This window comes from Felis catus, chromosome A3 (genome assembly GCF_018350175.1).
Source record: "Felis catus isolate Fca126 chromosome A3, F.catus_Fca126_mat1.0, whole genome shotgun sequence".
In the NCBI taxonomy this organism is placed as follows: Eukaryota; Metazoa; Chordata; class Mammalia; order Carnivora; family Felidae; genus Felis; species Felis catus.
Genome location: NC_058370.1, coordinates 65,556,557 through 65,582,272, shown reverse-complemented (window position 1 = coordinate 65,582,272; position 25,716 = coordinate 65,556,557). Strand labels below are relative to the sequence as shown.

Here is a 25,716-nt window from a genome sequence, read left to right as displayed (position 1 = left end):
AGAAGCATTAAGGACGTTCACTTTGTTGTGCAAAGCATCACCACTCTCTATCTCCAGAACCTTCTCATCTTCCCAGACTGAATCTGTACCCATTAAACACTGATTCTCCATCCCTCCCCCCTCCCCCCACCAGTAACCACCATTCTACTTTATGTCTCTATGAATGTGACCACTCTAGGTACCTCATATTAGTGGAAAGATGCAAGATCTGTCCCTTTGTGTCTGGCTTGTTTCACTTTGCATTATGTCCTCAAGCTTCATCCCCACTGTAGCCTGTGCCAGAATTTCCTTCCTTTAGAGGCTGAAGAGAATCCCATTACAGACATATACCACACCCTGTCAAGTCATTCATTTATCAATGGACATTTGAATTGTTTTCACCTTTTGGCTATTGTGAATAAAGCTGCTATCAACAAGTAGTGTACAGGTATCTGCTCAATCCCCTGCTTTCAATTCCCTGGGGTGTCCATTTGGCGGCAGAACTGCTGAATCTTACAGTAGGTTCTAGGTTTAAACTTTCTGAGGAAACATCATTCTGTTTTCCACCTGCTTCTAATTTCTCATCATCAGAACTTGTTGTTTTCCATTGTTTTGTTTGTTTTGATTTTTCATATTTTGGATTGTGAATTGCATTTTACTTGCACCAATTGTTCCTCCTTATGTCTGTTGTAGATTAATGGATCTAATGAGAACAACCTTTGCACGTTATTTGGCGTACCACCTAGTGCATACATAGTCAGCAGTCCCAAGCCACTAAACAAAAATAATTTAACTTCCACAGTTCAGCCTGAGCTAATTAGCACAGGATTACTTCTGAATATTTAGACTCACCTTACACTATACCTGCCAGCAAATGAAAGTAAAGAGAACCACTTGCTGGATAGCTTTCTCCTCATACTAGTGTCAAACAGCTCCAGCAAACAGCAAGAGGGACCTCAGGCAGTAGCTGCTCTGTGCAGCATTAACTTCAGGCCTGTCACTTGTGGACGAGCATGAAAAGGCCTCTGGAAATGGTGTGGTATGGGTCATTAAGACTTGGAAGGAAAAAGGAGTGGAAATTATGGCCATCTGAATGCAACTGCCTGGCGTTATCTTTGCCCGACACTATGAGAGCCTATAAACAACAGCAGAGGGAAAAAGCTGTAATTTCTAAAGACATAAAATTTTTAGGGCTATGTGAACTCTGATAGTATATGGCCATCTGAGAAAGCTATTTCCTGCAACTCAAACCTAGGATTCAGGGGTGAGGCCACCCGCCAAGGCTCAGTCTTCTACTCGAAATGACAGCATATCAGTCTCTCCTGCTGGAGAGAAAAGGCTGTGGCCTACCTAAACATGTTGCCACATCCCTTAGTAGAGGGCCTGACACCCAGCTGGGAATAAATACATATTTCCTGAAACAGTAAATGTATGGATAACAAGTCTAAGAAAACTGGGGACTTTCTGGTTCCAAAGGTGAGAGAACGTTGCCTTCTTGGTACTTTCTACCCCAACTGTTGCCTTTCTCAAAGACTAAGCCTCAGTGTTCCGTAAAGACCCAAGACAGCAGTCCTTCACAGAAATCCCTATAACTGTCACAGTCTCACATGAGTTTATGGTCAAGACAGGCCTTCTCCATTCCTGCGTTGTCTCTATTCCTGAGCCAGCCCTAGGGAATACTAATCTGGTTAGAATAGTTTTCAATCCCCAGTCCATTTTTATGCCCCGCTCCTTCATCTCCCACAGCAGTACCTCCTTCCAACAACAACAATGGTCATGGTGATAATGATAGCAACAACCAGCTTCCTTTATTGCTTTATAGTTTACACAGGGCCTTCAACTGCATTAGTTTATTTGACTCCATAACCTGACAGGAAAACGAAAGAGAAGCTGGATTTACCAATGGTATGTGAGGAATATATGGTAGAACCAAGTTTCTAGATTCCAAACACTCACTCCTCTTTCTTGTTAGTGGCTTCCTATTCCTGAAATACTACCCAAGCTCATACTAATCTCAAGACCAAAACTCTCATTCTTTAGGAATGTTTTCAATTACCCTCTGAGAGGAAAGATGAATCCCAGTGAAGAGATCCTAACCATACTAACTAATGACTGCGAATGATCTCACATGTTCATGGTTGTTTTAAAAATCTGTCCACAAATTCATACCCCTCTCTTCCAAAGGGGGAGTTTACTACCCTACCTTTCAGTGTGGGATGGATGGACTCAGTGACTGGCCTCTAATGAATAAATAAATTGAAATGATGTGTGATTTCAGAGACTAAGTCATAAAAGCCCCTGTGGCTTCCTACTTGCTCTCTCTCAGCTCACTCTTGGTGGTGGAAGCCAACAGCCATATTGTGACAACATTCAAACAGCTCTATGGACATGGTCACATGGCAAAACCTGAGGTCTTCTGCCAACATCCATGAAAGAGTGTTTGCGAAGTGGATCCAACAACCCAGCTCAAGCCTTCAGATGACTGCAGTCCCAGCCAGAAGACTGACTACCTCATGAGAGTCCCTGAGTGAGAACCAGCAAAACTAAGCTTCTCTTGAATTCCTCACCCACAGAAATTGTAAGATAATGTCTTTTGTGTAAAGTAGCTAAGTTTGAGGGCAGATTTTTGTACAGCGATAGGTACCTAAGACAGTTTTCTACCACTTTGGGACTATACTTTAAGAAGGTTGCCTTTAAAACAAATTATATTTAGGGGCGCCTGGGTGGCGCAGTCGGTTAAGCGTCCGACTTCAGCCAGGTCATGATCTCGCGGTCTGTGAGTTCGAGCCCCGCGTCAGGCTCTGGGCTGATGGCTCAGAGCCTGGAGCCTGTTTCCGATTCTGTGTCTCCCTCTCTCTCTGCCCCTCCCCCGTTCATGCTCTGTCTCTCTCTGTCCCAAAAATAAATAAAAACGTTAAAAAAAATTTAAAAAAAAATTATATTTATAACATTAATGTATGCTTATATTAGAATTTTAAGTATACACGAGAAAAAAGACACATTTAAAAAAATTATCCATATTTTTATTATGGATTTTATATGGATATTTATGGATATTTATTTATATGGATATTTATATGGATATTTATGGAAATTATCCATATCTCTTTTAAAGATAACTAATTTTATCATTTTAATATATAGTGTTTCATGCTTTCTGTTTGTGTATGTTTTTCTTACAAAAATGAACTCATATTACTTGGAATCTGCTTGATCATTCAACAATACTGAATAATATTTCAAGTCATTAAAGAAAATTAGAATAATATGTGGAATAGTGCATACTATGTGCATAGTATTTTATTGGATACGTACACAAAATATACTTCATTTTTTTTTAAGGAGATTTAGGCTATCACCAGTGGCTAGCCATCCATGTGGTTCTTATGTGCTTGCCCAGGTATGTCCTTAGTGGTGATTGATAGAAGTACAACTGCTGGGTAAGAAAACGCACATGCTTCTTAAATGATTGGCATACATATTGCCAAATTACACAAAATATTGGGCAAATTTAGATCCTTCTAGCAATTTATCAGGGTGTTTCTCCCACCATACCCTGGCTAATAGCAGTGCTCATCAGAATCATTAACGGCCAATTCTAAATGAACTGAATCTCTAGTGGTCGAATTTATAGAAGACTAACAAAAAGATATCTGGGCGGCTGAGAAAGGATCTCTCTCCAATAATACACCATACTGCAATATTCCCTCTCATCTATGTCCCTCTAAGCTTCCCCTTGGCTCCTCTTACTTCAGGTACACAGACCAAGGGAGGAGGCAGAGGTAATCTCTGCCATGAAAGTCCCCAAATGCAGTCGTAGAAAACGTGGCACCATCTTCTGGTGCCCCTCCAGACAGACAGCAGTTATCTTGGACAAAATGCACCTTTTTCTTCTGAAGATCGTCAACTGCATGTTATTCTCTAACACTAGTTATTCATTCATCCTTTTAACCTAGGTAAACTCATTCCCTGATTTGTAAAATAAAAATTTAAAATAAAAGCCACCAAATGACTTATTTGTCTTGGCATGGACCAAGATGGGCAGGCGGACCAAAAGGAGGAGCTTTGATTCCTCAGACCCATGGACATGCAGCCTTGAAAAGTATTTACCAGGCAGTGTTCTGTGGAAAATCAGTGTCCTACAAGAGGTCTAAAGGTAAGAGATAAGAATCTGGGGGATGCTCACATTACATGGATGGATGGACGGATGGATGGATGGATAGATGAAACCAATAGTAATGCCTATATTAGTTAATGGAACTAAAGAACTTGCTAAATTATTTAAGTGCATGTTTAATATAATTTTAGCTATTTCAAAGGACATAATATTACATGTAATGATACTACCAATCCAGTTAATGGTCATTATTTTTCTCTCGTATACCCCTGCAGCACATGAAGCTATGGGCCACAGTGGGTCACTGCTGGTCACCTAAAAACACGTATAAATTTATCTCAGGATTATTTACCAAGTGTGTATATTTTCTCCATAATGCATTCAAATAAAAATGTGTGTGTATTTTACTCCTTTGTTAAGAGGCAATTTTGAGTTGATATACCTCTTATATGGAAAATATGTATATTGTGCTGTTTGCACAGTTTAAAAAAGCCAATGTCTTGATTCAAAAGTATAAATCCGATATATATCCAAAGCCAGGGAAGGGGAATACAGAAAAGAAGCTGAAGGGGGAAAAAAAAAAAAAGCATTCAGGTGGTTGGTCACACTATCCTTGAAGCAGGATAAGAAGGTGAGACTCCCAGGAGACAGAATGGAGCAGAGAGGTGCTTGAGCCCCTTGTCAGCTATGGAAAGCCCATGACTCAAATTTCTTCCCTTGCAGCCTGTGTAGACCACCTGTAGGCAGGATGGGGAGGACTACGACCACTTAACCCACCGGCAAGAGCTACATGTATTTGAAAGAGGCTACCATGACTCAGATGAGGTAACGGTGCTGGGCACCATGCAGGGGCAACATCCATGTAATAAACACACCTTTGTGGCAGACTGCCCGGGCTCAGGCATGTCCAGGACAGCCATCCTAAAGTGCTGTGACTCTCTGTCAAGTGCCTTCAACACCTGAGGCCTTCCTCATGGACACATATTCATGCAGAGAGCCTTGGCCATGGCCCACACACCGGCTCCTCTGGAACCCTTGCTCATGCCCTTCCTTCCCATAGTAGTGGCTCCATCCTCCGTGCCCCACAGCACTTCTGTACCCCTGTACCTATCTCATCTTGCCAAGACAACTCCTGGTTCCCTGACACACTGGGATGGGAAGCGTGCCCTCCTCCACTTGGGTTCCCCAGCCCTTAACAGAGCAGAAGGGCTCTGTAACATGTGACTCAGCTGAGATGGCAAAGCTTACATCACCCACCTACATGCCTTAAGAGTGACTTCTACCAAATGATGAATAAAACATGATCACTTTGCATAAATTCAGAGAAGCATTTTTCTCCTAACCAAACTGAAGAAGTAAAGAATGAATTAGGCCTTCCTCGTGTCCTACAGTTACTCTTCTTAAAATCAGGGGCGCCTGGGTGGCGCAGTCGGTTAAGCGTCCAACTTCAGCCAGGTCACGATCTCACGGTCCGTGAATTCGAGCCCCGCGTCAGGCTCTGGGCTGATGGCTCAGAGCCTGGAGCCTGTTTCTGATTCTGTGTCTCCCTCTCTCTCTGCCCCTTCCCCGTTCATGCTCTGTCTCTCTCTGTCCCAAAAATAAATAAACGTTGAAAAAAAAATCACCACATGGTTGTCCTTCTTGGTCCCATGCACCATTTACCCACACAGTCTGAGGGCAGTCAAATGCCATTAGAGTACCCGAAGACAGCCAGGCCTACTCTCACTGCAGAGTAGAAGCTTTAGGAGAAAGTCACCGTTTCCATGGAAACTCCCCAAAGCGTGCGTCCCCAGCACGGGGCTCACCGCCGCTGGGGAGCTACCATCACAGCTGTCTGTGCGTTCTGGAGGAACACACCAACACCCTATCGTGTGACCACGAGTAAAAATGAACCAGAACAGAAATCAACTTGTGAAAACATACCCAATCTACCCCCTTTATGTTGCAAAAGTTATATTTCTTGGCAGACATTCTTCTCAGCATGAAGCCAAACCCTTAAAACTTAATTCCGTCAACAGGCACTCCTGTCCGCCTAAGTTCTTGAGTCTACCCAGGCCCAGAAAGGAGCATGGATAACAGGATTGGACCCACTTTGAAAATGGTCAGGTATTTCCCCTTCAGAGGGAAGTGGTCACATCATCTAACTGTGTGCCAGGCAATGGAGAGAGTGTCTCACATACACAGCCGAGTCTGTATTCGCATCAACTCTGAGCACTGGCATTACCCCCACCCCAGGGTTAAGAAAGCAGCTGGCACACTGAAGAAGGCGAGAAAGCTGCCTCCCTAACACCCTGCCAGGCTGCCTCACCTCAGAGGATGCCTCCACGTTACTACACGGCTCTAACTCTCACGCATCCCAGCTATTCTTCCTCTTAGGTTTATCCTATTAATTTTTATCTTTCCCTTTACTGAAAGATTAACTTCCTCTCTCTTAAGAGGCCTCTACCTGGCATTCACCAGATATTCATTTCTCAGCAAAGCAATTAGTTACCTTAATCTTCCTTTATCATCAAACCTGCATCCTTAATCCCTCAGCGTAAATTCCAGGCTCCCCCCAGTGATTCTAGATCCGAATGCTAGCAGGATGAAGTCAGAGCCCTAAAGGAAACCTTCAAAAACAGATGTCATTAAACTCTCATCACCATCTACCAGCATGTATCGACAGAACAACTATTATGCACAGATCCTGTGTGGTAACACGTATGGGCTACAGGGGAGGGGAGGGGGTGCTCATTTGGACAGCATGTGCTGAATGCCCACTATAGGTTGACCTCTTTAATGAGATACATTTGTGTCCTTTTTACAAATGAACACACTGAAGGTAAAGACTTCTTCACCTGGAAGCAGAGAGGCAGGATTATGGCCCTAGAGCTGGAGCCCTCCCCCTTCCCCCTCATGCTGTTTGGCACAGTGCTAAAGTACCCTAGGGCATACACAAAACAAGCCGGTTCCAGGCTCCAAGCACCAGCCTGGCTGTTGAACAAAAAGAGGACCCATAATTCAAGTGAGTGTTTGCAGAGGGATGAATGGCTGTCTGAAAAGAAGCGGCCTGCCCCTGAGGCAGGAGAAGATGGGCTTCTGCAGAGGCCCTGAGCAGAAAAGACACGAGCCAGCTGTGATGAGGGAGATAGAGGCTGATCTTGAAGGACAACCTCATTTCAGAGCCCACAGCACATTGACCCCACCGGATGGCAGTCATTCTCATGGGCCTTTCCTTCCACTGCCCACTCACCACAGGCCTCAGGAGGCACGGGTCACTTCTCTGCTTCCACCAATTGCCCAGCCCGACACTCTCTTGGTGCCCCTACTCTTTCTTCTCATTCCTCCCTACTTGATCTTTGCTGTGGACATGGCCCTGAGGGTTCTGTGAGGGATGTAAATCATCAGCCCAAAGAGAGGGCCCCATTTAAACACTTTTCTGGACAGATGAACGAGACTTATGGGAAAGTGGGCAGAAGGCCCTGGACTGCGTCAAGGTGATTTCCTGAATGCCTGAGGATGCTGCCCATGAGAAGTCATCTGTCATCAGCAAGCCCAGCCAGCAGGGTGGGAAGGTGAATTAGTGACACCTATGCATTTCTGAGCTCTCTGAACCCTCCTGCTGCAAAGACCACAATGATCTATCTCAAAGTTGCCCACTGGTGCGAGCTACGAGGACAATCCTTCTGCCATCAGCGTATGCTGGTAAATCCACGCGCCGTTCAGCAGCCAATGTTGCTCAAGCACATGCCACTCTTGCCTCTATCTAAACAAAAACATGCTGAAATCTCCAGAAAGCCTCGCTGCTGGACTCTCGGCCTCCTTCGGAACATCGTTTCAAACCTGGTGGTGCTCAGAGTATGCCCGGAGCACACAACCCAAGTGTACTCCACAAACAGAGCAGATACACAACCGCCCCATCTTCCCAAACTCACCTTCCATGCCAGCTTGCCTGACCTCAACTTAGGCTCATGGTATTCTACCTCTGCGTTTTACATTTGACCTTCCCTGCGTCTAATGTTCCCCCCCACTCTTCATTCCTTCTTGGAAAAAATAAAGCATCAAATGTCCGGGGAGGTCCCATGTGCTCAGCACAGTGCTGGCATGTAGGAGAAATACGAGGAGCTGCAGCATGCTGTCCGATGAGCTCATCAGTCTACATGAACACACGTGGGGCATGAAGGGGCCCAGTAAATGCACACGCGTGCTACAGAGCTGAATGCAGGCAGTCCCCTCTCTCTGGGGATGTACACGGAACCTGAGTGGAAGAGAGACTTTGCGTGTAGGCAGCAGCAACTAAGGTATTCTGGACAACAGAACTGTCAGCGGACAAAGCACGAAGCCAGCAAGGCACAGGGTGTACCTGGGGACCTGCTTAGTCAGGGAGAAGAGTTTCCAGAATGACAGACAAGGCTGCAAATGGAGACCAGATGTAGACTGTGGAAGGCAGGGCCAATGGAAGGAGTCAGTCTTCATCCTCCAGGCAACAGGAGGATAGCAAAGAATTTTCGAGCCACCGTGCTGTTTCGTGGGGATGGGTGCAGCAGTGGCCCCGAGTGGGAGGACTGCAGGTGGGAGCCATCAGAAAGAACCTGCTCAGATGCTCTGAGACACCTGCTGGTGAGGGGACCCTGGGCTCTTGAGGTTGCCATGGGAACAGAAAAACAGGAGTGACGAATGTAAATGGCTTTCTTAAGGAAAACGAAGATGTTGTGACCCTGCTGAGAGCAGTGGAGAGAGAACAGTCCACGAAGACAGTGCTGTTCAGAGTGGACACTTCTGTTTTGAGGGGCTTAGCATCGAAACCCTTTTCTATCTTGGAAGAACATCCCCCACCCCAGTCGCATGCTTCTTGATGGAAGGCAGAGCCCATATCTTCTAGAGTAGTTGAAGGAGACAGACTGTCCTCTCCTCCTCCCCTTGGCAGCCTCTGTTCAGAGGTATGACCTCCCCCAGATGGTCCCACCTGAACTGCAAAACTTAAGGGGTGACAAGGACATAGGGACAGTTTAAGATTCAGTCCCAGGGGAGGCATCCAGCAGCGATCAGGGCTGGATCCTGGAGCCGTAATCAAGCCAGAGAGCTTCTGTGGTTTGACTTGGGCCAGGCTTCCTGTAGTCTGACAGACTGTGGTTCTCCAGCCCTTCTTCAGCCTGGAGATTCCTGAGTTACTCAATAGGCCCCCAACAGATTCCTTTAGTCAGAATCATACTGGTAAAAATATTAAATCTACTCCTGAAATCCTTGTTGCACTATATGCTAATTTTGATGTAAACTTTAAAAAATAAAATAAAATAAAATAAAATAAAATAAATCAAATCAAATCCATGCTCTGTGCCCCTCCTCAAAGCCTTTGTCCCCAAACACCCAGATGGCACAGCCTCTTGTCAGTTGAATCCTTCTAGCTCCTCTGAACATAGATGCTCACTAGGTACTCCCTTTGTACTCACTTCTATTAGCCAGAGTTACACTGACTAGGCTTTAGGTGCAGCCAGGACAGAATCCACATCTTTTTTTTTTAAGTGTAGGGAGGGGCAGAGAGAGACAGAATTTTAAGCAGGCTCCATGTTCAGGGCAGAGCCCAACATGCAGCTCGATCCTGCATCCCTGGATCATGACCTAAGCCGAAATCAAGAGTCCCACTGAGCCCCCACAGGCGCCCCCCACATCTTCTCTTAAACTTACATCCGTTGCCTTTCTCTACCCCAGCCATCAAAACCTGGCCCACTCCCACACTAGCACAACACTGTGGGTAGGGCAGGCACTCTGGATACACCTACAGAAGGATCTGAATTTAATTTTAGTCACTCTGGGAAAAATCTGAAAAGCCTCTCACAGGAGTTAAAAGTCCACAATAATGCAATGTTTGGAAAAATTTTTGTAAAAATATTGATAGATAAGGTAGAGAAAGAAGAGGGCTGGTAGAGTAACATCAAAATATATTTAATGATAATTTTGTCCTCAAAATAATCCAGGGGAAAGAAGAACTGCGTACAAGTATAGATTCAACGAGACTGGCCGTACATGAACGGATAGCTTGAGTTAGGAATAGGCACATGGGGATTTATTTTACTATTCTCTTTAGTTTTGATGTTGAAAATTTCCACAATAAAAGCCTTAAAAGATTCAAGATATCAAAATTTAATGGCTGTCTTGAGAGTCTAAGCATGAATGGAGAAGGGATTGAAATCTCCCATGACAGTGTGATAATTGCTCAGGATGGAGAGTAAGCAGTGAGCTCCATGCATTTAGGAAAAGTTTGCATTTGGTCATAATGCAAAAACTTCCATTTATTAAAGAGCTTACAGGGGTGGGAGGTGGGAGATAGTGCTTCAGTAACCGAATCAGCATGGAGGGATTTCAGCCCAAAGAGCACACAAAGAGGAAGCTGTGGTGATAATACCCACTGTGTAGTGCATACATTTCCCTGCCCCATCTGCTCACCTCAGGGTGACTTGGAGGAGAATGACTGATACCCGTGATTTACCTTTGTATACATAAGAAACTGCCATCCATCCCATAATCTCAGGGTCAGTGAACCAGAGCACGTAAAGATATAAGGAGTCAGAAACATCCTCACGACCACAGAGACGTAACTTCCACCTTTCACCAAACTGATTGAATCTTATAAATCCCATGTCCCCGTTCCTGGGAAAGCTGCCTATAAATCTACTTAAGGCATGGCGGACTGGCCTTCTGTACGGGAACCCACCTGGTGTTCAGAAACAGAGGTGTACACTGAGATTTTTTCAAAAACCTGGTGCATCATTTCAGTGCTTTGACCGAAACTTCATAAAGGGCTGGCTTGAGAATGACACACCCTTGCCACAGATGACCTCTGTGTCAGGTGGTAAAGGCAGAAAATTAAAATCAATGGAAGATGAGCTATAAGAGAGAAGTCCATCTCTGGAAGGGTTCTCCTCTTACCCTCTTCTGCATCACTGGAGTTTCAGAAGGTGCTTACTGACTACATTTACTACTGGTCCAATCCTCCTCTCCATCGCTGGGATTTTGCCGCCATCCTGGCTGCAAATTCTTCTAAGCGGGGGTCTGTCTTCCCCTGCCCTCAGCTGCAGCTGTCACTCACAGTGGTCCCCTGCACTCATCCCTGCCTCCCCCTCTCCTACCCAGGACACTCAGCAGAGACTCTGAGCTCCCTCTCCTGCTGACTTTATTTTCCTTGAGCTAAATGCAATTCCTTCCCTGCAACACCACTTGCTTCTGTAACAGATCAACACACATGAGATGTGGCCTATCACTGATTAACACTGTATTATTGTTGTAACTTCTCCTAGTGATTACAAGCCTACTTCCTTAGAGGCCCCTAAATGTGCCATCTGGGTGCCTAAGGGAACCTCCCCTGTCCACACGGGCTCATTTCACCTAGGGAGGTGAATGTCCCCTCCTTTCTGGTTCTCCTTGAAGGACACAGCGTCACCCTCCCTTTAGGAAACCCTATCATTTTGATGGTAAATGTTCCTGATTGAGGCTACAGAAAAGGTTCAGTTCCTTGGAAATAAAATAAACCCCTCCTCCAAGGAACTCCCTTGCTTCCTCTTTGAATTAGAAGGAATGTGTGTTCCCCCACATATGTTAGGGAACACTACTTCTATGTCTCTTAAAAGCAGGGCTTTCCTGTGACCAAGTTGGGAGAAACTTGCATTCTGTATTCTCGCTGAGGAGAGATTCACACACATATTAGTATGGTAAAGACTACAACTAGGACTGTAATGTATCATTTCCCCTAATAGCATCCAGTGAGATTAGAATTTTCTAGAACTCCCCCTTGGGATGTTGCAGCTACAGCTTAATAGTCCCAAAGAAGCTAAGCAGAAACCAGAGGGCAAACCTGTGGCCTTTGCTGCTTTTAACTCCTTTCTGTCTGTTATCTAGAGTCATTAACACATAAACCCCAGAAAGATTTATGACAATTCCATGCTCTGGCTATAACTTCATTCCTGTCCAAATCAGCTGACTCAAAAATCAAGGCCCATTTCTACTGACCATCAAGCATGGAGGACACAAAGGATTGGCTTTCAGCACACATGCTATTCTCCTCCCAGTGTGCCCACCTGTTCTGCAGGGGATGCAAAGCCAGAACCACATCTCCCAGATCTCTCAGGACTAAGGTTCCAGATGTGAGTTCAGCGGGGCCATTTAGATGTACTGTTGGGAAATTTGGAAAGCAAAAGTGAGGCAGAGGTCATAGTTCTCTGTTGTCACTCCTTCCACAGCAAGCTAAGTCCAAGAGGCACTCAGTTCTTCTATGATGGTTTTAGCCAAGGTTCCAGCATGCCGATGCCAGCTTCATGGGTGCCAAGAGGCAGGACTAAAACACCCATGTGTGGGTATAGATCACAGCAGTGTGGCCTGGTTTTGATTGAGGCAGCCTCTTAAGCATGGCAGTGCCAACGTGGTCCTGGGGATGCTGCTCCATCACTGTAGAAGAGGTAGCAGCTTCCTTGGTGGTCCAGCTCTCTAGTATGGCTTTCGGACACTCAGTTGTGAAACCTCCATCTGGAGAACAGCGTCATCAGAACTCTTAATAATTCAAGCCAGTCAATTCCCTGCAACAAATCCCTTCCTCCTGCAGTTTGCTATAGTGGATTCTGCTTCCTGAAATGGAACCTTGATCCATACTCCAGCTCCGTCTGTGTTCCTGCAAGGATGACCTAACCTCTCAGTTGCACTGTAATGACTGTGGGATTCTAAATAGTCATAGTCTACATTCCATCCAGGCAGGAAGCCTCCTGTATGGCTGACTGTGGGAAAAATGATGAAAACCTGAAAAGCTGGCCTTCTGAAACCAGGCGTGCATCCTGGGTCAGGTCAACATAGATGCCTGCCTCTCAAGTAAGTAATGACGCCAAAACTCCTGGAGTGGCAACTATATGTTGCATGCCACCAGAAGTTGAAACCGTGTAAATCCCAGGCAGCAGAGTTTACCAGAAGAAGAAATATACCTGGGTTCTCACTGCAACCCATGCCATTTAAACTTTGTGAGTTGCAGACCCCCTGTTCTGTCCAGTGGGGGCAGTGACATCATCCACCTCAAAGGGAGACAGAAAACAAGAGTAACCTGAAAGGTCTTTGGGCAGTAGGCAGTGGGCGAGGCGGGGGGCGTGGAAGGGAAGGGGGAAGGGTGTTGGTGGGAGACAAGGAAGAGTAGTAGTAGTAGTAGTAGTAGTATTGAAGGGTGGTATTTATTACTACTGATTATTATTAGGATCCAGAAATCATAACCAAGAAAAGTATATTTTGCATACTTTGAAATATACTGGCTAAATCTGTAATACTCATAATTTTTCAGCACATTGGAATTTAGAGACAAAGTTTTATGAGCCTCAAAAAAGAAAATCAGACCAATAAAGTGCAATGCTTCCTTTAGATTACAGCCAAGCATTGGAAAGGTTTTTTTTGTTTGTTTTTTCCCCAAAATCATCTGATTTCAACAGTACTATCAAGACCCATCGCAGGGTTACTATTTTCAGGTCAGTTATCCTTCTGTGCTGTGCCACAAGATAGCTGGAATATTTCCTGTACCTCCATGGCTCTGTTTGTGTTTTGTTGTTGTTGCTATTGTTGTTTTTGATTTTAAGCAAGAAACATTCCTGTTTGTTCAGTTTTTGACACAACAGGAAATTAATATGGCAGGTTTGTATCACTGCTAGCCTTAAAATGCCATGACCCCTTGAAGGAAATGCTCTTGACACAATCTCAAAGTGCTGCTCTAAGATAACAGAGAGCCACAAGGCAAGGAGTTCTTGGGAAGAATTAGACTAACAGGCAGGAAAGCAGGCAGTGGCCAGACCAAGGGGAAGGACGTCAGAGCTGTCAGTGTGCAGCAGAGCAGCAGGGTAGGAATTGGGACAAGTGACAGAAGGGGACCGAGAGTCGTGTAGCCAGAGCTCCCTGGACTGAGGACAGTTCTGAAATCAACTCACCATGCATTCCAGGACCCAGAAAAGAAGTCATCCATAGAGTGGAGCCCAGAGCCCATGGGCTATGGCAGGTAAGGGTTATACCTGCCAGCAAGAGCTTGGTCCATCACAAGAGGCCAAGGGAGGCCCCTGGGGAGGTCTCTGATCAGGGAGCCCTGAGGAAAGGATCCAGACCCTAAAGAGCGGGTGGGCCCAACAGTCTCTCCACACCTGATTCTTGCACTTATGTTACCAAATAGACTTCAGTGAGACAAAGCAAAAAAAAATAACTCAACAGGATTCCTTTAAGGTTCCCTAACACATTTAAAATAGGATTTAGCTTTATTAAATGGTGTTACATGTAACATTTTGGGAAAATAACATGAAAACCAAAGCACCAAAACCCTGTAAATCTATGGATTTTTTTGAGCCATAAGAGAAAACATTTCATATTGCAAAATGAAATCCTAAGAGGTATTCTAACTCTAAAATATTCACTTTAGGATGTGTGAAGTGTTTGCTTTAACCATGGAACTAAACCCCATTTGTTGCCAATGACAGGCAAAGAAGTCAGACTAGGGGATGATTGTGTAGTGCTCAAAGAGCAGGCAGGTCCAATACAATCAAAGGGATGCATGAATTCATGTAGATTAACTGATTTTTAAAACAAAGTTGGCTAGATTTGCTTTGTGTATAGGGAGACATGTTTTAAAAATACATGCAGCCATCTTCTATGATCCAATTAATGGCAACAGCTTTATCCAAGGACACTGAAGAGTTAGCTGCAAATATAAATGTCCCAAGAAGGAGGGCTCTGCAAACAAGGCTGCCTGAAGACAGCTTTGCTATATTCTCTCAGATCCAAAAAAAAAAAAAAAAAAAAAAAAGGGGAGGGTGGGGGTGGGAAGCTCTGTCAGGTCCTTCCCTCCACACACACACATCATTTTATTTGGATGTCACATCGTGTGATTAAATTTAACTGGGTGGACCAGTGGAAAACCATAGCATTAACAACATCATTCTTTTTGAGGAGAGATTCTTTCTGCCAAGTGCAAAGGAGATAATTCTGAAAGTGGTGAGCTGCTAAGGACTGCTTTCAGCATTGTTTAAAATCTAGAGGTACCAAGATAAAAAATCTCTGCTCATTATGGCACTGCTTCTTAATAACCAAATCCGGGGAGTGACCTGGGTTTTCATCATCTGGGCTCCTGGTGGGAAAAAAAAAAAAACCATAGCCCATATAGAAGAGATTATCTGTTTACACAACTTATAGAAGTTAATGTCTGTGTGTGTCCATGTGCCCAGTTTCTGGAAGGTTACAGAAGAAGTAAACAGAAGTCATCTCTGGAGAATAGAACAGATTGGGGGAGGAGTGTCTTTCCCTCTCCAGTTTACACCCTTTTGTCCTAGCTGAAATTTTATGCCAAGTATTACTTTTATAGTTAGAAAAACTAGCCATGAACATATGTTTAAAAATCACTTTAAGAGCCCAGAGGCCAGGAATCCCAGAAAGCTCAGTCTCAGCCCTGCTCAGTCACCAGGAAGCTATAAAGCTAGAAACGCTCTACAGCTGTAACACTCCCTACAGTTTCCAGGGCCTACACTGCCACCCTTTATTCCTGTAACACTGTCATAGGTGTCAAGACAAGACACTCCAGAGACCGTGACTGCTCCTATTTAACCCATAAAGAAATGGAGGTTCTGAAGACTAAATGTCCTGCCCGGGGCCACAGGGGCTACAGTTGGGGAAGCTGCACTTGAACCCAGGCGACTGCATCACTGCCATCCTGCCTTCATTCTGGAAACCTTGTGCAGGTCACGTCTGGGTCTTGGACCACCCATCAATAAAATGGAGACATTATCAAAGGCATCCTTTCAACAAATAAGTAAATAGTAGCTTGTTTTACTAAAGACAAAACTGAACTCAGGTCAAGTAACTTCTTGTCCAGGGACAGGCAGCACTTGAACCCAGAAGCCCTCTCACTCCATTTCCTGGCTGCTATTCCAGATGTCTCTTCCAATTGTCCCTTCCACCTAAAACAGGGCTGGTTTCAGGTGCCCAGATGTTCACAAACAGTCTTGATTTTCAAAAATACGTGTCCTAAAATGTTCATGGCAGGGACAAGTGCTGATAACCCATCCACAGAGTCACCCACTGTTAAAGCATTTGCCTAAAATCTGCTCCGTGCCCCAGAAGACCTCAAGCAAGCTCAAGGATTCCAAGCTGCTCTGCAGGAAAGGAAAAAATAAATTTCAGCTCTGCATAATACTGACAATTAGGGCAGAAACTTCCAAGGAAAGATTCTCAGGACTTTTCCCCAAAGTTGGAGCCTGCACATTCCTCCAGGAGATGCTGGGGAGAATGATGGTCTCCCACCCATTCCCCTGCCTGAGCTATGCCCTGATCTCCAGTGCCCACTCCAGCTGTGCAGAAACAGACTTGCCAGCCCTACCTGCCCTTCCCCACAGTGTGACGGGGAGAGAAGAGAAGTCTCTCCTAAGATATGGACTAGACATGATCCTCATAGGGATGGGAGACAGGCACTGCATTCGTACGGGCTCACTTTTAGCACATGCCACGAGAACAGCTATCAATGTGTGAAAAATACAGTATAAATTTAATTCCTCCTGCCCAGGAAAAGCAAAACCCCATCCAGAAGAGCCAGGAGGAGGAATCTATCAGAATGCCCAATGCAGAGGGAAGTAGCTCCATCTGTAACCCTAACACACAGGGATCTCACCCCAGGAACCTTTCACACTTGAGGCCTAGCTCCCTTGGGGCATCAGCCACTGGCCACAGCTCAGGAGCCTGTAATGGGCCTGGGGCCCTCACCCACACCCTGGGGCCAGCCGAGGGTCATCCCTGCAGGGCCCTCAGAGTCCTCTCCCAAGTGCCCTGCAATTGCTCTACAGTTTCCAATCAATGCAAACTCAATGTCCAGTTATTCTCTACAAAATCAAAATCTCTACTTGGCTCTATTCATGAGCAATCTTGTAGGGAAGCCCCCACATGGCCAGCTGAAATGCTGTGAACACACACAATGACCACGCAACGTGTCTGGATACAGCAATGACAGTGAATACCTAAGACTAGGACGAAGACATTCACTTGTATATGTGAGTTGTTTTGTTTTGTTTCGTTTTGTTGCCCCCCACTAAGATTTAAAGCCCAGATAGCCAAATAGTTTTGTGGTGACTGGTCATTGCTACACTTTACTGTGGCATGTGGTTTCCGTCCAGGTCTGGAAGAGCAAATGGCAAACCTTTAGATTTCCAAATGGTGGCCAGCTTTATTAACAATATCCAAGTCCTTCTGAAGGAAGCCTGCTTTCCTCCACACAGGTTGGCCCTCCCAGGGCCGGCAACAGAAGCCAGAGATACCCAGGAACCTGTGAACTCAGAGGTGCCACATGAAGACTTCAGAAGAAAAGTGCAGTGCAGGCTCCAAAGGGGCAGGTGGAATCTTGAACTCTAACTCACCAGGACACTTTCCATTCACTTTCCTCCTCATCATTTTCCTCCATTTGTGGACAGGTCCCCAGGGTCAGAGAGTTGCTGAGAATTAGGCTGGTTTTGGGGGTAATGCAGGAAAAGAAAAATGCCCACCAAAATATCAAGGTGAGGAAAGGCATTTGGGAAAAGGCGATCAATGACTTTTTATCCCACAACAGAGAATTTTCCAAGCATCATTTTCCCCCCATCATTGAATGCAAATCCCCAAGACGTCTTTGTATTCTTGGAGCCGAGCTGTTTTAGGAGGACCCAACACCACAGAGTAGCCCTCCCAACGAAGAAATCCTCAGAATCCCACAGCCTCAGATCGCTGTGTGACTTACACTGTCAGGGCAAAGCTGTTGCATTAGCTCCCACATATCCCTTCCCAGCTTCTACATAGTCATGTACAACGTGACAGCCCCACCATGAAAGCTGGAACTTGCTCTCCACAGACGAAGAACTGCATCCCCACAAAATACAAAGGAAGTAGGCAAGACATGTCACCAAAGAAGAGAACCCCTTCTAACATAGCCATTTATTCTTTACATGTTAAAAAACATTTACTTATTTTTGGGTTTTCTTTTTCTTTCCACAGAAAAAAAAAAAAAAAAAAAAAGCCTTTTCCCTAAGCCATCCAGACCTGACACATTAGGTTCTTTTTGAAATAACTCAAAAATCCAATGGAAGGCAGGAAAATGCCCCCTGCAGAGGCCATGGCATAAACATGCACAGAGCTCCAGAGATCCTGGAGCTACCACTGAGCTTCTTAGTCTTTGGTTAACATGCACAGCGCCACACAGCCCTGGATAGCCTCAGAAAAGCCACTTAGAATTCAATCTTGTTCCTTGCAACACTAGAGTGGGAGATTAAGAAGACACACATCAGAGCCAGAGGGAAGGGCTCTGTTCAAATCTTGATGCTGCCTCTCACTCTGTGATATAGTTACTCCATCACACTGGGCCTCAGTTTCCTCAGCTATAGAAATGGGGATGATAAGAGCATTTACCCCACAATATTGAAATGATTAGATAAATTTATAGAACATAGTTAATATACTTCTTGAGATATAGCAAGTATGATATAAGTGTTGGCTACTATTTTTTAAAAAAATTTCTTTTTGATGTTTATTTATTTTTGAGAGAGAGAGAGAGAGAGAGAGAGAGAGAGAGATACAGAGCATGAGTTGGGGGAGAGGGGGCAGAGAAAGAGCGGGAGACACAGAATCCGAAACAGGCCACAGTCTCTGAGCTGTCAGCACAGAGCCCGCTTTCCTCCTGCGGGGTTCGGACTCCCAAACCATGAGATCATGACCTGAGCTGAAGTGAGACGCTCAACCGACTGAGCCACCCAGGTGCCCTAAGCACTGGCCATTATTAGCTAGAATTGCTTAATGCACTGAGGGCCTACTAAGGACTGTGAATACAAAAGCTTCTAAATTGCAATAATAACTATATTCATAAATTTCTGACTCGGGTACTTGAAGGTTATTGGTGCTATGCATTATCAAAATATACTAGTGAGGCCTGCAAATTCTGTCGATTTGAAATGTGTACACCTAGATATTTTTAAAGGTGTACACCTAGACTTCCAGATGTGCTCACCCTTTGTTTTTCAGGATGTACGGGACAAAATTCAAACACAGCATGTCTTATATGTGGATTGCCTTGGTTCTGTGGTTTGGTCTCTTCTGGCAGATGCTGCATAGAGCAGGAGAAGGTGGGCATGTTCAAATGCCAGCTGCAGTTCCTGAAATCTTGAAAGACCTGTTGCAAGCCCTTAGGATCTAGCTCTCACTTACTGACTCATGAGACTGTGACAAATTGTGCTTCTTGATAGAACTGTATTCAAACCACCATAGTCCTTTGCATCTAGCCAGAACCTACACACCCAACAAATGCTCCGCTGCATTCATTTTCCTAGAGACCAGATATTTACTGTGCACCTACTATGAATGAGACGCTGTGCTAGACACTGATATACGTACACTCTCTGCCCCCACATAGCCATCCAGACCGATTTTTTTAATCATGAAAATACACATAAAAGTATAAATTGAGATAAATGTATGAAGATAAAAACAGGGTTATGAAAGTGTATATGGAAGAGACATAATGGACACTGGCCTTAGCCAATTCTCTGCTGGAGAAGTGACATCCAAAGTGAGACCTCCAGTTTCTGGTAATGGTAGACTAGGTAATGGTAGTTGGGCCAACTGTACCACCAAAAATAATGAGCAGATTAAAAAAAATGTCAGATAAAATTATTCTTTAAACCACTGAAAAGTATAGGGGTGCCTGGGTGGCTCAATCAGGTAAGCATCCAACGCTTGATTTTCGCTCAGGTCATGATCTCGTGGTCCATGAGATCGAGCCTGCGTCGTCCGGCACTGTGCTGACAGCGTGGAGCCTACTTGGGATATTCTCTCTCTCTCTCTCTCTCTCTCTCTCTCTCTCTCCCTCTCTCTTTGCCCCTACCCTGCTTGTGTGAGCAAGCGCTCTCTCTCTCTGTCTTTCTCTCTCTCTCTCAAAATAAATAAATATTTGAGACAAAAAATATATAAATAAAGCATCAAAGTGTAGATGAGATAGTAGTGAAGAAGTAGGAAAATTTCAGAGAAATAGGAACACAAGGAGCCACTTTTGCCCTGAGAGTATTTGCCAATTCTGAAAAATTTGTATTGTTTACAAGCCACTCAATCTGTGGTATTTTGTTATAGCAGCCCAAACAAACTAAGACAGAAATAGCAGCCTTGATGGAATAAGACAGAGACTCCAGCCGTAAACTTGGCTTAAGGTGGCTATGGATATGAGGCATTAAGCAGAAACAAATACTAAAGGAAGGCACCTTCGTAACAGGTCCCAAATACAAATCAGCACAAAAACCAAAGATAACTAAGTCCATAAGGAAAGAAGCACCATGAGTAATAACTAGTTGAAAAAAATAATAATAAAAACACAACTACAAAAACTTCAAGTATTGGAACTGTCAGACCATAAACTGTGCTTACAACATGGGAAGATTTTAAAAAGACCACTTGGAAAATATGTACCAGTAATAGGAAAACCAGTGACCTAAAAGATTTAAAGAAGAACCGAATAGAAATCTAGAAATTAATATAGTACCAACAATTTAAAACTCAAGATTTTAATACCAACTTAGATACAATTGGGGAGAGATTTGAAAAATCAGACTAAGTTATCCAGAGTATACCATTTAAAGACAGCAAGGATGGAAAATACAGAAGACAGGATAGAGAAGGCAGAGGAAGAGAAAATGAAGTGTTCTGTAATCAAGACCTCAGAAAGTGAAAAGGGGATGCGGTAGAGGTAATACGTGAAGAGATAAAGGCTGATCTTTTTCCAGAATTTTTGTTTCTTTTTTTTAATCACAAAAAAAATTTTTACATTTACTTTTGAGAGTCAGAGCACAAGTCGGGGAGGGGCAGAGAGAGAAGCAGACACAGAATACGAAGCAGGCCCCAGGCTCCGAGCCATCAGCAAAGAGCCCGACACGGGGCTTGAACTCACAAACCGTGAGATCATGATCTGAGCTGAAGTTGAACACTTAACCCACTGAGGCACCCACGTGCCCCTTTTTAAATTTTTTTAATGTTTACTTTTTAATAGAACTTATTATCAAATTGGACAACATACAGCGTGTAAAGTGTGCTCTTGGCTATTAGGGTAGATTCCTGCAGTTCATCACTTACATACAACACCCAGTGCTCATCCCAACACTTGTGCTCTCCTCAATGCCCACAACCCATTTTCCCCTCTCCACCACCACCCCCATCCAATCAACCCTCAGTTTTTTCTCGGCATTTAAGAGTCTCTTATTTATTTTTGAGAGACAGAGCATGATCGGGGGAGGGGCAGAGAGAGAGGGAGACACAGATTCCAAAGCAGGCTCTAGGCTCTGAGCGGTCAGCAGAGCCTGACACAGAGCTCGAAACTTGAGATCATGACCTGAGCCAAAGTCAGGTGCCCAGCAGACTGAGCCACCCAGGTGCCCCTCCAGAACTTTTGAAAGACATTAATATGTAACTTCAAAACCTCATTCAGTTCTAAGAAGGAAAAATGAAAAGCCAAACCTTAACACAATACGATTAAAATGTACACCACTAAAGATAAGGAGAAAAATCTTAAAGGGATCCTGAAATAAAGCCAAACATATTACCTTCAATAGTGACAGCCTGACGGGTATCCTCTCAGTGAGGACAATGCATGATAGTGGAATTTTTCCTTTGATGTGCCAAAAGAAAATAACTCCCTACCTAGAATTCTATACCAACGAAAGCAACAAAATCACCCAAGGATAAAGGTCATCAGAAATATTTTTTTAAGTAAAACTAAGAGTGTTTGCCATCAGCATACTGAAATGTGAATTGTAAGGGCAATTATAAAGGATGTACTTTAGGCAGAAGTATCCTAAATGATAGACTTGAAGTATAAGAAAGAACAAATGGCAAAGAAAGTGGTAAATATGTGGTACTATCAACAAAATATTGGCTATTTAAAACAATAACAATAATGTTTTATAGTTTCCTTTAATTAAAATTTTTATCATCAATAAATAGCATGTAAGATGAGCATGGGGAAAATAAGTCTAATTATTCTAAGAGCCTCGTATTATCAGAAAAGAGGGTAAAAGTTTGATTAAACTTTAAAGTTTGAAAAGTGGGCATAAATATATTTAAGTGTTAATTTCCAAGGTAATTACTAAGAGAAAAAGACACTTTCCAAACTAATAAATGGCAAAAGTAAAATGGTAAAAAAAATCAAGAAAAGAGAAGAGAAGAAAAGAGAAGAGAAGAGAAGAGACGAGACGAGACGAGACGAGAAGAGAAAAGAAAAGAAAAAAGAAAGAAGAAAGAAAGAAAGGAAGGAAGGAAGGAAGGAAGGAAGGAAGGAAGGAAGGAAGGAAGGAGGGAGGGAGGGTAAAATACCAGGGTGCATGTAGAAAGAATAAAATGTTAGGTTTAAATCTAAATATATCAGCAATTACATTAAATGTGAGTAGATAGAGATATTCTAGTTAAAAGGCAAGAACTATCAGACTGGATTTTTTAAAAAATTCCGCAGTATGATATTCACAAGAGACAATGTATAATATAAAGAATCAGAAGTTGACCTGGCCAACAATAGTTTTCCAGGCAGAAAGAATAACATACGCAAAAGGCCAGCAGTAGGAAAGCCCAGCTGATAGGAGGTCAGTGTGGAAAGGTGTATCGATTAAAAAGAAATACAGTCTTAAATGAGCTGGAGGTGTAGGCTTAGCCACTCCACACAGATGCAGGCCAGAAAAGAACAACAAAATTTGTCCTAAATGGCTGAAAAGTATTGGAAGAAGTACACAAGACACAATCTAGGATCTCAAGCTGCAATGCAATCGACTTAAGCACAAACAATAAAAGAACTAGTGCTTCTAAGGGCACCTTGGTCCATTTGTGAAATGGTGTGGTTCAACTATGAATTCTGAGGTGAGGATAAGCTGAAAGTGACCTGGGAAGAACCACAGGGACCAGATGATGGAGGGCTTGTATTCTGATAAGGGAATGTAGATTTGTACGTTGCAGGTGATAGGAGACTGTTGAAGGATTTTAAGCTGTAGAATAATTTGATGAGAAGTGCATTTAAAACTAATCAGGCATGACTGTGGAAGATGAAATAAGAGGGGGAATGGAAGTAGGGAGACAAGTTAGACCACTCATGATTTCAGAGCCACTGTCATTGTTTCTTACTACCTCTCATACTCAGCATTGTACAGAGAAACAAGCACTCTTTAAGTTTATGTGTTTATATATTTTGAGAGAGGGAGAAAGTAGGGAAGGGGGGAGATAGGGGGAGAGAGAGAGAGAAAGAGAGAGAGAGAGAGAGAGAGAGAGAGAGAGAGAGAGAGAATCTCAAGCAGGCTCTGCACTGTCACAGCATAGCCCAATGGGGGGCTCAAAATCAAGAGCCTTAAGATCATGACCTGAGCCAAAATTGAGTCTGGTGCTTAACTGACTGAGCCACCCAGGCACCCCAAGAAGCATGCATTCTTATCTCACATTCCCTAGACAGAGGGACCAAAATCAGAGAAGCAGAAATGGATTTTCAAGCACCCATAGTAGATTATTCCCACCATGGTTACCAAACTGCAAAAAATTGCTTAATTTTGAAATTATAAAATCTACCCACTGTACTATTAATTAGCAAACATTAATTTAGCATTTTCTGAGGACTAGGTATCTGCTAACATGGTGGGAAATACAAAAGACTTAGCACTTTTAACTGGGAAGAGATGTTATGTCATTCGCTTTCCAAAATGGCTGTGAGGCGTTTGACAACTCATTAAGTTCGACCCTCCAGGCATTGCCCAAACCCCCTGTAGGCGGAAGGTTAGCTGACATCTATACGAACATGTGGAGGGATGGGAGCTCACCATCTCCACAAAGCGGCCTGGTTAACCGTGGGGAAATCTTTACCTTGAGCTTGCATTTTACCCCACTGCTATTTTCCCTGATCTGTGCAGAACAAAATGCATCCCTCATCTATAGAACCACACTTCCCTGGGAGGTGACTGCCTTGAGGCCTTGATCCATGCCAGGTGTCTCTTCCCTCAAGCGACCCCTCTCCTGGTTCCCTCCAGAGTGGGCTGGGATGTGTCAACATCCTCCTTAGCAGGCACCCCCTGAACCGGTCCCCAACGTGAAGTGTTCAATATGGTCGTGGACACTGAATTAGCAAGCTTTAAATCATAGCGAATTTAAGGCTATAGATGAAAATGCTTAACCAAGACCAAGGTCAGACATACTGTGGGATTTTCACCACAAATACTGCCGGCTGCACCTTGAGCTCAAATGTATGGCTTTCTCTATTAATGGACTAGAAAACCTGCATTTGGTTGTTCTTTCCTCTCAGACTGCTGTCCCACCACTGCCCTGGGCCTACCTGGAGAAGCTGCCCTCACATCCACACCATCCAAATGCTCAATCTTGCAGCTTCTCAGGCGGCCCATGGAGATCAGGTGCACTTGTTGGGGGTTTTCTATATTTGTAGGCATACATATATTTCATAACTAATTCATATATCTATATTTATATCTATCTATATATGGATATAGATATTTCTTCCTACCAAAATAATACAGGATACACTCACCTGCTTGAAACAAGCTTATAGACATAAGCTTTACCCCCAAATTAAAATAAGAAACAGACAAACAGAATGAGGCATTTAATTCCCCAATATTCCCAGTTGCCATCTGTTCGGTGGCATATTCTGAAATCTGTGAGATCCAGGGCCAGCAGTGAGCAGAAAGCAGGAATCCTCTCTCTCTGTAAACTGTGGAATGCAGTTTGTTGGAACAAGCCACCAGCCGCATTTCATCACCAGGAATGTAGACCCCAACAGCAAGGGTTACTTACATGACACTTTAATGAAATAAGCGGGACACCTTAGCTAGGTATTTGACACATCTCATGGCCATGCTCTGCCCAATGTGACTCTTCCAACAACCCTTATCAGACAGTAAGAAGGAAAGAGAGGGGGCCCCCGAAAGAGTGGCAATTGGCAACTGGCTCAGAGGCAAGGGACACATTGGAAAAAGAGCTCCACATGGCTCAGTCCAACTGTGGGGAGGACGTGGTTGAGAGCTGGCAGCCGTCTGTAGGCTGAGAAGCCTCCTCCCTCATTCAGTCTTGAAGATGGCAGGTGGGAGGACAGGTACCAGTTCAGGGCAAAGCAATCACAGAAGCCACCCCTCCCCCACCCCAGCTGGAATGGAGCCCCCTGTCATTCCATGAAAGCCCTACAAGGCAGCCCATCCAGCAACTTGGGATCCAGCAGGCTCACCACATAATCCTATGAGCAGACAACGCAGGGAAGGGAGAGACCTCAAGAGAAGGAATCACCCTGAAGGTCCCACCCAGAAGAAAAAGCTTGAAAGATAGAAGGTGGGGCAAGGCTGGAGTCCTAAGTAGGAAGCTCCCTACCTGGTGTGATTTGACAGAACTTTGGTTGACAGATTTTTGACAGAACTAGGGACAGTGCCAGCTCCTCTCCCTAGGTACCCCACACCACTATTTCACATAACACTCCCAACAAGCTATGATGAGGAGATGGTCACCCCGTTTTATACAGGGGGAGGGTTAAGACTCAAAGACTTCCAATGTGGGGGGTCTTAGTAGACCCGGATTCTAGTCCAGATTTTCCAACTAACTCCAGGTATAACACTGGGTATAAC

The 25,716-nt window shown here is 44.2% G+C and overlaps 1 protein-coding gene across 4 annotated transcripts in view; it reads right to left on the bottom strand.

Moving 5' to 3' along the window:
- Nucleotides 1–25,716, bottom strand: part of PRKCE (protein kinase C epsilon) — a 502,312-nt gene that overhangs the window by 264,734 nt on the left and 211,862 nt on the right. The gene's annotated exons all lie outside the window — the stretch shown is intronic.